General features: G+C 37.2%; 1 long non-coding RNA gene across 1 annotated transcript; it reads right to left on the bottom strand.

Moving 5' to 3' along the window:
- Positions 1-8,109: 8,109 nt before the first annotated feature.
- LOC114049646 lies at positions 8,110-10,179 on the bottom strand. Its single transcript, XR_003569893.1, has 3 exons — positions 10,091-10,179; positions 9,190-9,282; positions 8,110-8,234 (listed from the first exon to the last, which is right to left on the bottom strand). It is a non-coding gene; the product is annotated as an uncharacterized LOC114049646 (long non-coding RNA).
- Between the last annotated feature and the right edge of the window lie 1,931 nt (positions 10,180-12,110).

The following is a 12,110-nucleotide window of genomic DNA, read 5'->3' as shown; positions in this document are numbered from 1 at the left end:
CTAGGAGAAGACTGAACCACAAGTCATTAGGAAAAGAGAAAACAGCAATGACAAAGAAGGAGCAGATAGAGAGGCAAGATAGTATCTCTGAAATCAAAGGAAAGAATGTTCAGTAAGAGATCATTGGTGACCTTTGAGAGAGCAGTTATAGCATGGTAGAAGAAAGAAACCAAATTACTGGAAGATAAATATTGAGACAGGGCTTTGACAGGAACTCAGACATAGCAGTAAGTAGGCAGACAGGTAATTTTTAGCCCTAGGCTAAAGAGAGAAGGAAATGACCAATGAATTTTTAGTATTCTAGCAAAAGAATTATAGGAACCACTACCATTGACACAATTACTCATTAGCCTGTTTTTGCAAACTATCGAAACTAAGAGCCTAAGCAACTTCGCTCCACTTATGAGTCAGTCAGTGGGTTAATAAACATTTATTAAGTACCTACTATGTACCAGGCACAAAGAAAGGCAAGAGACAGGTCCTTGTTCTGTAGGAGCAGATGGTCTAGCAGGGGAGAAAACATGCAAACAACCATGTACAAACAAGATACAGATAGGAAAAAGTGGAGATAATCAACAGTCATAAGGCATTAGAATTAAGAGGGGAAATGGGAAAGGATTCCTATAGATGGAGGGATTTTAGCTAGGACTTGAAGGAAGCCAGGAGATAGAGATATAGAGGGAGAAAATTCCCAGGCATGGGCTTTGAACATCAAACAGAAGATTTTATATTTCATCCTGAAGGTGATAGGGAGGCCTGGAATTTATCGAATGGAGGAGAGGGGAAGGAGACACAATCAAACCTGTACTTTAGGAGGATCACTTTGACACCTGAGTGAAAGATGGACTAGAGTGGGGAGAGACATGTGGCAGGGAGACCAACCATCAGTCTATTGCAATAGTCCAGACATGAGGTGATAAGGGCTTGCTCCAGAGTGGGGGAAGTGCCAGGGGAAAGAAAGGGTTATATATAAGAGATGTTATAAAGGTAAAATCAGCAGGCCTTGGCAACATATTGGATATGGGGAGTGAGAAAGAATAAGGAGTCAAGGATGACACTTTGGTTGCAAGTATGGATGAATGGGAGGAAGGTGGTACCCTCAGCAGTAATAGGGAAATTAGGAAGAAAGATAATGAGTTCAGTTTGGGATATGTTGAGTTAAGATGTATATGAGATATCCAGTTCAAGATGTCTAGCAGGCAGTTGGAGATATGAGACTGGAGGTCAGCAGAGAAGTTAGGACTGGATAAGTAGATTTGAGAATCATTAGCAGAGATGATAACTGAATCCATGAGAGCTAATGAGATCACTAAGTGAAATTGTTTAGAGGAAGAAGACAAAATGGCACAGGACAGAAATGCTGTGGGACACCCATAGTTAGCAAGCATGACTTGGATGAAAATTCAACAAGGAATGAGAAGGAGCAGGCAGATACATAGGAGAAGAATTAGGAGAGATTAATGTTATGAAAACCTAGGGAGAATAGAACAGGGTGATCAACAATGTTAAAGGTTACAAAGAGGTCCAGAAGAATGAGGACTGAGAAAAGCCCTTAAGATCTGACAACTAAGAGGTTGTCAGTAACTTTGGAGAGAGCATTTCAGTTGAATGATGAAGTTGGAAGCCAGACTCCAAAGGGTTTAGGATTGAGAGGAAAGGTAGTGAAGACATCTATTATAAGAAGGTCTTCTCAAAGAGCTTAGCCACAAAAAGGAGCAGGGTTATGGGAAGACAGTTCAAGGGGATGAATGGAACAAGTTAGAGTTTTTTGAGGATGGGGGAGAGATGAGCTTATTTATTGGCAATAAGGAAGTAGCCCAGTAGACACAAAGAGATTGGAGATTAAGAGAATACTGATGACAAGAGTGGGCAATCTGCTAAAGGAGATGAGATAGATTGGGATCACTTGTGCATGTAGAGGGCACTCTATATTTGTTTTCATTTGGCAATGACAAGGGTCACTTCATCATGTGAGGCAGAAGTGAAGGAGGAGATAGTGGCAGGAGGCATCAGGGAGATGTGAGTTAAGGCAGAGGGGAGGAAAGGAAGCTCTCTGAGTAGCCTTAGGTTTTTTCAGTGAAATACCAGGCAAAGTTCTCAGCTGAGATTGTACAGGTATGAAGAGCGGTGGGAGATTTGAAGAAAGATGAAAGGTTTGGAAAAGCTGCCGTGGTGAGTAGGAAAATATAGAACTGAACAAATCACTTAAGAAATCAGAGTTAAAGAATTGTGACATCTTCCAAATGGAACTGCTAAAGAAAATACATATTTCTCAGTAGCATATAGAACTTTTATAAAAATCATCTATCTATTAGGGCACAGATATATAGCAAATAAATGCAAAAAGGCAGAAATAGTAAACATATCCTTTTCAGACCAAAATATAATAAAAAATAGTGATTAACACAGGAAGCATAATCAAAAGACACAACCCTTAATAGAGACAACAATAAAATGCTAAGTAATGAGTGGAACACATCATAGAAGCAATAATTATGTGAAATAAAATATTAATGATGAGGCAACATATTCAAATTTCTGGGGTGTAGGTAAAGTAGACCTTGGGAGAAAAATCATGTCCCTAAAATATACATTAACAAAATAAAAAAGGAGAGGATTAAGGAACCAAATAGGCATTTTTTTAAAAATTAGAAAGCCAGCAAAAAACAACTGGTCCTAGCTAATTTATAAGAGAATCCTATCAAAATTTAAAAAATAATTGTACTAATATTACACAAATGATTCTCAAAAATTGAGAAATCACTCTACCAATCTTCTTTTATAATATAAATATATTCATAACATCCAAACCAGGGTTGGAAAAAGCTAAGAAAGAGAACTTGATCAATATAATTAATATTGATTCCAAAATTTAAAATAAAATTTTAACATACTACAGCAACTCATCTAAAAAATCATTCATCATGACCAAGTTTGGTGTATAACAGGGAAGCAAGGATGATTCAACATTAGAAAAATAATCAATATTATTAATTATATTTTTTAAAATATCTCAAATTACATGGTTATCTCAATAGATGCAGAAAAAGTACAATACTCATTTGTCCTAAAACAAACAAACAAACAAACAAAAAAATCCTACAAAGCATAGGCATCGAGGGACCTTTTAAAAGTATTGTCAAAAGTATCTATCTAAAACTTGAAGCAAGCTTCAAATAAAATGGGAACATATTAGAAGTTTTCCCAATAGATACAAGAGTAAAGCAATGATGCCATTTTCCCTACTATTATTTCACATAATTCTGGAAATTCTAGCAACATCCATACGACAAAAGAATGAAATTAAAGTATAGAAATAGGTTAAGAGAACTTAAAACTATTCCTATTCCCTGATGACATGATAGTTTACTTAGGAAATTCTAGGGAATCAACAAAGATACTAATTAAGACAATAGCTTCAGCTTATAGGCTACAAAACAAACCCACAAATATCAGCAGCATTTCTGTATAGTAAAAACAAAATCCAAAAGGTAATACTAGAAACAGGAATCCCATTCAAATAACTACAAAATGCGTAAAACTATTGGAGAGCTATCTACTAAGAGACACAAAACACTTGTATAGATTCAATTAAAAAATGCTTCTTAAAGAAATAAAAAAAAACCAACTTAAATAACTGGAGGAATATTTAGTACTCATGGCTGGACCATGTCAATATAACACAAATGCCAGTATTACTAAAATTAATTAACAATTTTAATGCTATACCATTCAAACTAGCAAAGGAATATTTTTTGGAACTCCACAAAATAATAAGAAAAGTCATTAGGTGAAATAAGAGGTCTAGAATATCAAGGTAAATAATTAAAAAAAGTAGGGATGAAGAAGAGTACCTTCAGATCTAAAACTATTTTATAAATAACAGTAATTATAACCATTTAGCATTGTTTAAAAAATAAAGTTGATCAATGGAAAAGACTAGACAATGGATAATCAGTAGCAATGGAGCTCAATACACTAATGTTTAATAAATTCCAAAATATGAGTTATATAGGAAAGAACTTCCTATTTGATAAAAACTGCTGGGAAAACTGGAAAGCAGTCTGGCAGAAATCAGGCTTAGAACAACATTTTATTCCATATTCTTCAATAGATCTGAAATGTTTATGCAACCAGGATATTAAAGATTATACCATAAAAAATTAGAAGAGAAGCAAGTCATATACCTTTCATAGCTATGGGTAGTAGATGAATTTTTAACCAAATAATCTCTTGTTTGGAGAAATTACAATTATAGAACTGACGACTTAAGATACATGAAACTGAAAAACTTCTGCACAAACAAAATTCATCTATGTAGAATAAGAAGAGATGTAATCAATTGGGAAAAAAATTTTTGAATCAAATTTCTCAAATAAGGATTTGGTATCCTAGATATATGGACAGCTAAGATTAATAATAATAATAGCTAGCATTAATATAACCTTTTAAGGTTTGTAACATGTTTTACAAATGTTTTCTTATTTTTATCTACCTGGGAGGTAGATACTATTGTTAGTCTCATTTTGCAAATGAAGAAACAGAGATAGAGGTTAAGCAATTTGCCCAGGGTCACATATCTAATAAGTCTGAGGCAAGATTAGAGCTCAGTCTTCCTGATTCTGGGTTCAGCTCTCTGTCCACTGCACCACCTAGCTACCTTTGTATTTGTGTGTATATGGGTATATGTGTATGTGTGTGTGTGTGTGTGTGTGTGTGTGTACACATACACACACAGACATTAATACATACATGCATACCTACATAATATTTATGACCAAAAGCCATTCCCCATTAGAAAGGTGATCAAAGTATATAACAAAAGTTTTCAAAAGAAGAATGACAAATTATTAAGAATCATTTGAAAGAATGCTCCAAATCAATAATAATAAGAAAAATGCAAATCACAACAACCCTAAGGTTTCACCTCACACCCAACAAACTGGCAAAGATGAAAAAAAGATGAGAATAGTCAATATTGGAGTGGTTGTGGGTATATTCTAGCATATTGTTGATGAAACTGTGAATCAGTTGTTAAACCATTTTAGAAATCAGTCTGAAATTGCACAAAAATGACTAAAAGGTCTATACCTTTTGACTCAGAGGTTCTATTGTTAGACATACTCCAAGGAGGTCATTGATAAGAAGTTCTCATATATACTAAAATATTTATAGTAGTTCTTTTTGTGACAGGGAAGAACTGGAAGCAAAGTAGATGCTCATTGTGGTACATGCACAAAATGGAATATTACTGTTTTAAGTAATGAAAAAATATGGTAAATACAAAGAAGCATGGAAAGAGTTACATGATCTGATGAAGAGTGAAGTAAGTAGAGCCAAGAAAACAACATACATAATCACAACAATGTAAATGGGAAGGGAGAAACAAAAAACAGTCAAAAGTAAACGTTTTAATATTACATAGATCGAACCTGGCTCGAAGGAAGAGACAACCCCACCCATCCCTTTGCAGAGGTGGGAGATCCACAGGTGTGTTCCACTGCATATATTTTCAGGTTTTTTTTTCATATTGATCAGCTTCATTGAGTTTTTTTCTTCTTTTTCTTTTATTTTTCTTCACCATTTGTTATATGAGATGGTTCTCTAAGTAGGGAAAGAGGGAGAGACACTGGAAGAAATTCTAGTGACATATAAAAAAAAGATATCAATAAAAATTTATTTTTAAATGAAATTTTAAAATGTCTCTACTCAAAGACAAGTTGAGAGAGGTCTACAGGAATGTTTCTTTTCTCTTAGTTTATTAGGGAAAAAATGAAGAATTCCTAGAAAAGATGGAAAAAATGATAAAACAAGGAAATTACAAAGTAAAAGACCTCAAGAAAGCAGTGGGAAACCTAAATTAGCACTAATTGCTTTGGATGAGAAGGGGACAAAGCATGTGAAATAGAGGAGGAAGGGAAGGGTACAAAACTCTGAAATATTGGCGCTCCAAAGATCTAATACTCCAATTAATTATCGACATTCCAAATGTCCAACAAATTTGTGTTCTCATCAGTGTGGTGAAGCTTCAACACATACATATCTCTTCATACTGTGTGAATTTTGTCACATCTTCCTATAGACCTGCCACAGTTCTCTTAACATGTTGAAGTCAAAGGATTGTCCGTAGTTTATTTTTTGTTACCACTCTTATAAAAAGAAATAAAGAGCTACTCATAACTAAAACGTGTTTGATGGTTATTAGTCTGACAGAAAAAAAGAGGAATATGAAATAGGGGTACAATCAGCAGATAATTTTGAAATATCATAATGATATTTAATTTTTAGAACAATAATAATAACTACCATTTTATAGCACTTTAAGAGTTACAAAGTGTTTTGCTCACAGAAACACTATGAGGTAGGCAGTACAAGTATTATTGTGCCCATTATATAGATGATGAAACTACAGCTCAGAGTAGTTACATGACTTGCCAATATCACACAGCTAGCAAGCTTTAGAACTGGGATTCAAAGCTGGGTCTCGTCTTCTCATACTGGGTCTCATGCATCTTCTCTTAGTAGGCAAGCAAGAGGAGAAAAAATGTAATTTTCAATTTAATTAAAAAAGATTACTGAGTGCCTATGTACCAGCCACTCTGCCAGGCACTGGCAATACAAAGGCAAAAGTGAAATGGTCCCTTGCCCTCAAGGAGTTTACATTCTGGGGGGGTGGGGTGGCAAATGATATATACATATGCACAGGGGGCAACTAATATACAATATATACAGCAAATAAGAAGTAATTTCAGGGGAGAAGAACTAGTAACTGGGGCAATGGGATCAAGCAAGCTTCTTTGTGTGTGTGTGTGTGTGTGTGTGTGTGTGTGTGTGTGTGTGTATGTGGCAGTTGGGGTTAAGTGACTTGCCCAGAATCTCATAGCTAGTGAATGTTATGTGTCTGAGGCTGGATTTGAACTCAGGTCCTCCTGAATCCAAGGCCAGTGCTCTACCCACTGCGCCAACTAACTGTTCCTCAAGCAAGCTTCTTGTAGGAGGTGGTACCTGAGCCATGCTTTGAAGGAAGTTAGGGATTCTAATAGGTGAAGGTGAAGAGACAAGGCATTCCCAGCATGGGGTGGGGGGTATCCTATGCAAAAGCAAAGAGGCATGAGATGCAACATTATGTACATGGAATAACAAGAAAGCCAGTTTAGCTGAATTGTAGAGTGCTTAAATGTGAATAATGTCTAATCAGTCAAAGATGCTTTAAGTTCTAGACACAATAGTCTGTATTTTACCCTAGAGGGAATGGGGAGCTATTATTTCTTGAGCAGTGGAGTGATGTGGCCATTATGGACCTGTGCTTTAGGAATATAAATTTGGCAAATGTATAAAAGATACATTGGTAAGATCAGGGGAGGAAGAGTAGGCAGGGAGACCAATTAGGAAATTATTGTAATGGTCCAGGTGAGAGGTGATAAGGGACTGAATGGTGGTGGCTATGTTCATGAAGAGAAAAGGATAGGTGTTTGAGACAAAGAGGTAGAATCAATAGGTCTTGGCAGTCAACTGGATATGAGGGATGAAGAAGAGTGAAGAATTAGGGAGGATTCTAAGGTCATGAACCAGAGTGATTAAAAGAATGATGGTATTCTCATCAAAAACAGAGAACTTAGGAAAAGGGGTAGATTTTGAAGGGATATTGGATACAATACTATGAAATATTAGTGTAGCACATGCTCTGGGATCACTCTTTCAACTCCCTTTGGATCCACTCCAGGTAAATCCTGAGTAGTTATGGGTTAGTTTTCTAGTCAGTGGTGTGCTTCCTCCATGATTATCAGTTAAGATCAGCCAGACAGATTTAATTAGGTTGTTTGTACATATTTAGAAGTGGTTGTTAACTATGGTGGTATAGAAAGAACAGTCAGTATGAAAATCCAGCCCTTAAAAGTTGGGGACACATCCTTCTACAACTACGTATCTGGTCTGTGAGAAAGTGGGCTCAAGTGTAGAAATGTATATTGCAAAGGAGTAACTCACAGCAACTAGAAGTTTTTTTCTTCCCTTTGTGTAGCACTCATGAAGTTCCCCTTGGGTATGCTCTAGTTTTCTTCTTGGCTACTTGTACAGTCTTGAAGCTACCTTTGCTTCAGAATACCTAGTTTCTCCTCAGCTCCCAATGTAGAAACCAAAACATGGCTGCCAGTCATTGCTGTTCTTTGGGATGCTGCTAGGATGCAGATGAGAAGTCCAAAACCTCCAACCTTTGAAGTTCACAAGGTCATTCTCTGGTCAAAGCAAGGTGTAGAGAAGACAAATCCTTTTTCTCTTCTCCTGAAGCCCTCTAGAAGAATTTGCATATATTTGTTTTACCCTCCAAAGTGTCAGAGCTCTTCTGTTCTGACTCTGGAGAGTCAGAATAGAGATGTGTATATCCAACCTTTTAACTGTCTATTTCCATAAGAGTGATTAACCAGCTAGGTGGTATAATGGTGAGAGTTCTGATCACTTCTTTTTTCCCCTCACCCCAAACCCCATCAAGTGATCCTTCTAAGGGATTTGGCTCTTCTAAGCTGCCAAACAGCTGAGTACTTGGGTGTGAACTGGCTTGTTATGTTATAGAAGAACCATAGGGTATGACAGGGCATACATTATTTTAATACCTTTGCTTGATTGAATCAGTAGAGAGTTCTCACCTGCTAAAAGAATGAAGGGCTAGATAGTTTGTTAGTTACTTCAAGTGGGGTCCAGTGATTGATTGACTCAATCGATCCCTACCTTTATCTTAGGCAAGAGCTCAAAACTAAGCTAAACTTCAAATATCATAATATTGAACTCAAACTGACTATTGATTTGCAATTTAGGCCTTTTCATTGCTAAAAGGCATAAGGATGAGAATGGGGAGGAAGAAAGGAGGGCTTGAGAGAGACATTTTGTCACTGATTCAAAGAAAGCATAATGCATATTTGAATTTACCGAGATATACATTCTCTTCCTTTCACACTGGGTAAAAAAAAGTACAATACATAGTCACATATATGATTTCTGACAAGTTTTCCCCATAGGCATCAATTGTCTTCCAGGGTGTGTACCTGAACATATTGATTTATGTGTCTCTGTGTGTAGGACTGGTTCCAACGTGTTTTTGTCTTTCCTAAAGTATGAGGCACAAAACTAGACACAGAAATCCACTTGATCTTGGCACTGGAAAGGACCTTGAAGTTTACCTATTCCAACACATACCTGAAAAATCAACTCCTCTAATGTATCATATGCAGGTGATTCTTCAGTCATTGTCTCAAGACCTCCAGTTGTGGTTGGTGGACCCCAGAAAATCTGCCAAGAGAGCCCATTACACTTTAGGATAACTGTGACTGTTAGAAAGATTTTTCCTTACATCAAAACAAAATTTTCCCTTTGCAACTTTCAACCAGTGTTCTTAGTTCTTCCCTTTCTGAACAAACAGAATAACTATAATCTCTCTTTCATGTCACAGATCTTCAAATACTTGAAAACCACCATTATGGAGCTCATCCCCAACTCTGCTAAGATTGAATCAGCACTATTGGCACTTACATAAACTCAAATTGAACTTGCAGTCTCCTGAAACCTGCATGTCTTTTCACATGAATTGTTTTCTAGTTACATTTCTACAATTCTATTCTTGTGCAATTGTTTTTTAGTCCTAAGTGCAGTACTTTACATTTATTCCTATTAAATTTCATTTCCTTGGTTTCAATACTTGTTGCTCCTCTTACTTCCAACATAATTCTAACAAGTCCTTTTTGTTATACTCAGCATATTCTTAGCATCCATCAGAAGCTTAAGCTCTAGACCAGACTTGTACTTTTCTTCAAGGACCATGCCACACTTTTGAATTTATCTTGGTACCTACTCCTGCCTCCAGCTTTTGTACACATTCTTTTTGAAGGTGAACTTACTGATGAGTTCCCTGTACGGCCACATTGGTTACTTTAGAGTATCCCTTCCCCTCATATTCCCTTCCTCATTGGAATAATTTGTGGTTGTTTCATTATTGAGACCCTTCCCATTCCTCTATCTACCACCATTTTGACCAATTTAATGTATATCCCAGGAAAATTACACTTTCTCAATTAGGCGTATCAGATTGATATATAGCTACCTCAGTACTTCCTCAGAAGAGAACATATCATGATGTCTCTCTTCTCTTTATGGCCAGGAAAAAAACAGTCCTGCTTCAGATAAAAACTGTTGATCCTCCTTGTTATTCTGTGGAAACAGAGAAGCTGCTTTCTCTTCATCAGAAGCCTCTAGGAGAATTGCCACATACATATTTTTCCCTTCTAAAGGCTCAGAGATCTTCTGTTTTTCTCAACTGGTAAGCCAAAAAATAAAATTGTGTGTCTTCAACCTTTTTATTGTCTCTTCACATAAGAATGATGAACCAGCTAGGTGGTGTAGTGGTTAGAGTGCTGAACCTGGGGTCAGGAAGACCTGAGATCAAGTCTTGCCTTACACGTTTACTGGATGTGTGACCTCAAGAGAATTGCTAAGCTCCCACTTCATCTATAAAATGATAACAATAATTACAGCTCCTACAGAAGGGCTATTATTTTTAGCTCAAGTTCCTAGATGTTAACACTTCAAGTTTTCTTTCGAGTCAGGTGCAGGTAGAATAGATATGCCCTACCAGTTCTTTAGCTTCACCTCTGGTGATACGTTGATTAACTTCCAGGGGGAAGGCAAAGTCACCTGAAAAAGGGACCTCTTCTTCAATGTAAATTCTTTAGTTTGATGGCATACTAATCAGCAATGGGCTGGTAAATATTTAATAACTGGCTCTGAGGAAAAATGTATGATTGGCACACTTTTAAGTTTAACCTTCATTATTAAAATTTTCTCCATCACTTTCTCACTTCTAGGCAATCAACAAAACAATAAATCAATATCTGATTTGTAGGGTTTGCAAAGGCATAAGTTCACACTGACAATTTAACAGGTGGCTCTGAGGAGCTGCTTTGAGCTGTCTCCAGAACACCTCTGACCCACCTCCTCCCCTGCCCCACAGCTAATATCCCAGCTTCACCTCCACCAAGACTTCCAGTAACTTACCAGTGTGAGAGGTGGCCAGGCTGCTGTTCAGCTAGTTGGAGCAGCTGGCAAAGCTGCTTTCTGATATTCTATGTCTTTTTCTGGCTGCTCATCCTTGACTCTACTTCCAAGGCTACTTCTGATAACTTTTCAGGGTCTTAGGTATATACTTTATCAGGCCCTGGCTCAGGTGGTTCTTATTACATTGATTCATTTCCTCAGTAATCTATCTGATGCCCATTATAATTCCAGAAGATGCACCTTGAATTGTAACCATGTATCACTATTGCCTGCTCTACTCCAGCTGGGGAGGTGAGGAAGACAGAGGCAAGGTTCTACCTAGGATGAAGGTGATAAGTCCTCTTAGTCCATTCCTTGATATGTCAGTTTCTAGTCATAATATAATAATAATATTTGTTATTTTTTCAATGCTTCAGGGGATCCATGATAACATTCTTGTGGGAGCTCATTCTGCTTGTGCAGACAAAGCACAACCAAATCCATGTCTATATTCACCAGAGGGAGAGAGAAATTCTCTGTTCAATAAGTGGGACCTTCCCAACCAAGGGCTCAGGATGAGCAAAAGAAATTTTATTAATGCATATCTTTATAGTCTCAGATGCAAAAGCAAGGAATACATGGACCCAGATTCCCTGAGCAAAGGAATTAGCAGGGGCAGGGGATGGAGGATGGGGGTGGGGAGTGGGGCACAGCAGGTTTCCAAGAGAGCTGAAATTAACCTTTCTGAGGCAGTTCTCTTAGGAACCTCCTATTCCAATTGTTTCTTCTGAGTCAGATTTAAAAAGAAAACCATTCTCACTGAGTGGTGAGCTGAGGGTGTTGACTAGTTGTTGTTCAGTCGTGTCTGATGTTTTTGATCCCATTTGTTTTGTTTTGTTTTTGGCAAAGGTACTAGAGTGGTTTGCCATTTCCTTCTCCAGCTCATTTTTCAGATGAGGAAATTGAGGCAAACAGGGTTAAATGAGTTGCCCAGGATCACACAACTAGTAACTGTTTGAAGCTGGATTTGAACTCAGGTCTTCAGCCCTCCATCCACTGTACCACTTTGCTTGTTGTGTAGTTGATGGGAA

This window comes from Vombatus ursinus, unplaced genomic scaffold (assembly GCF_900497805.2).
Source record: "Vombatus ursinus unplaced genomic scaffold, bare-nosed wombat genome assembly UNPS02014798.1, whole genome shotgun sequence".
NCBI classification, from domain to species: Eukaryota; Metazoa; Chordata; class Mammalia; order Diprotodontia; family Vombatidae; genus Vombatus; species Vombatus ursinus.
The sequence above is the reverse complement of the archived record's forward strand: the minus strand, read 5'-3'. Positions and strand labels throughout refer to the sequence as shown.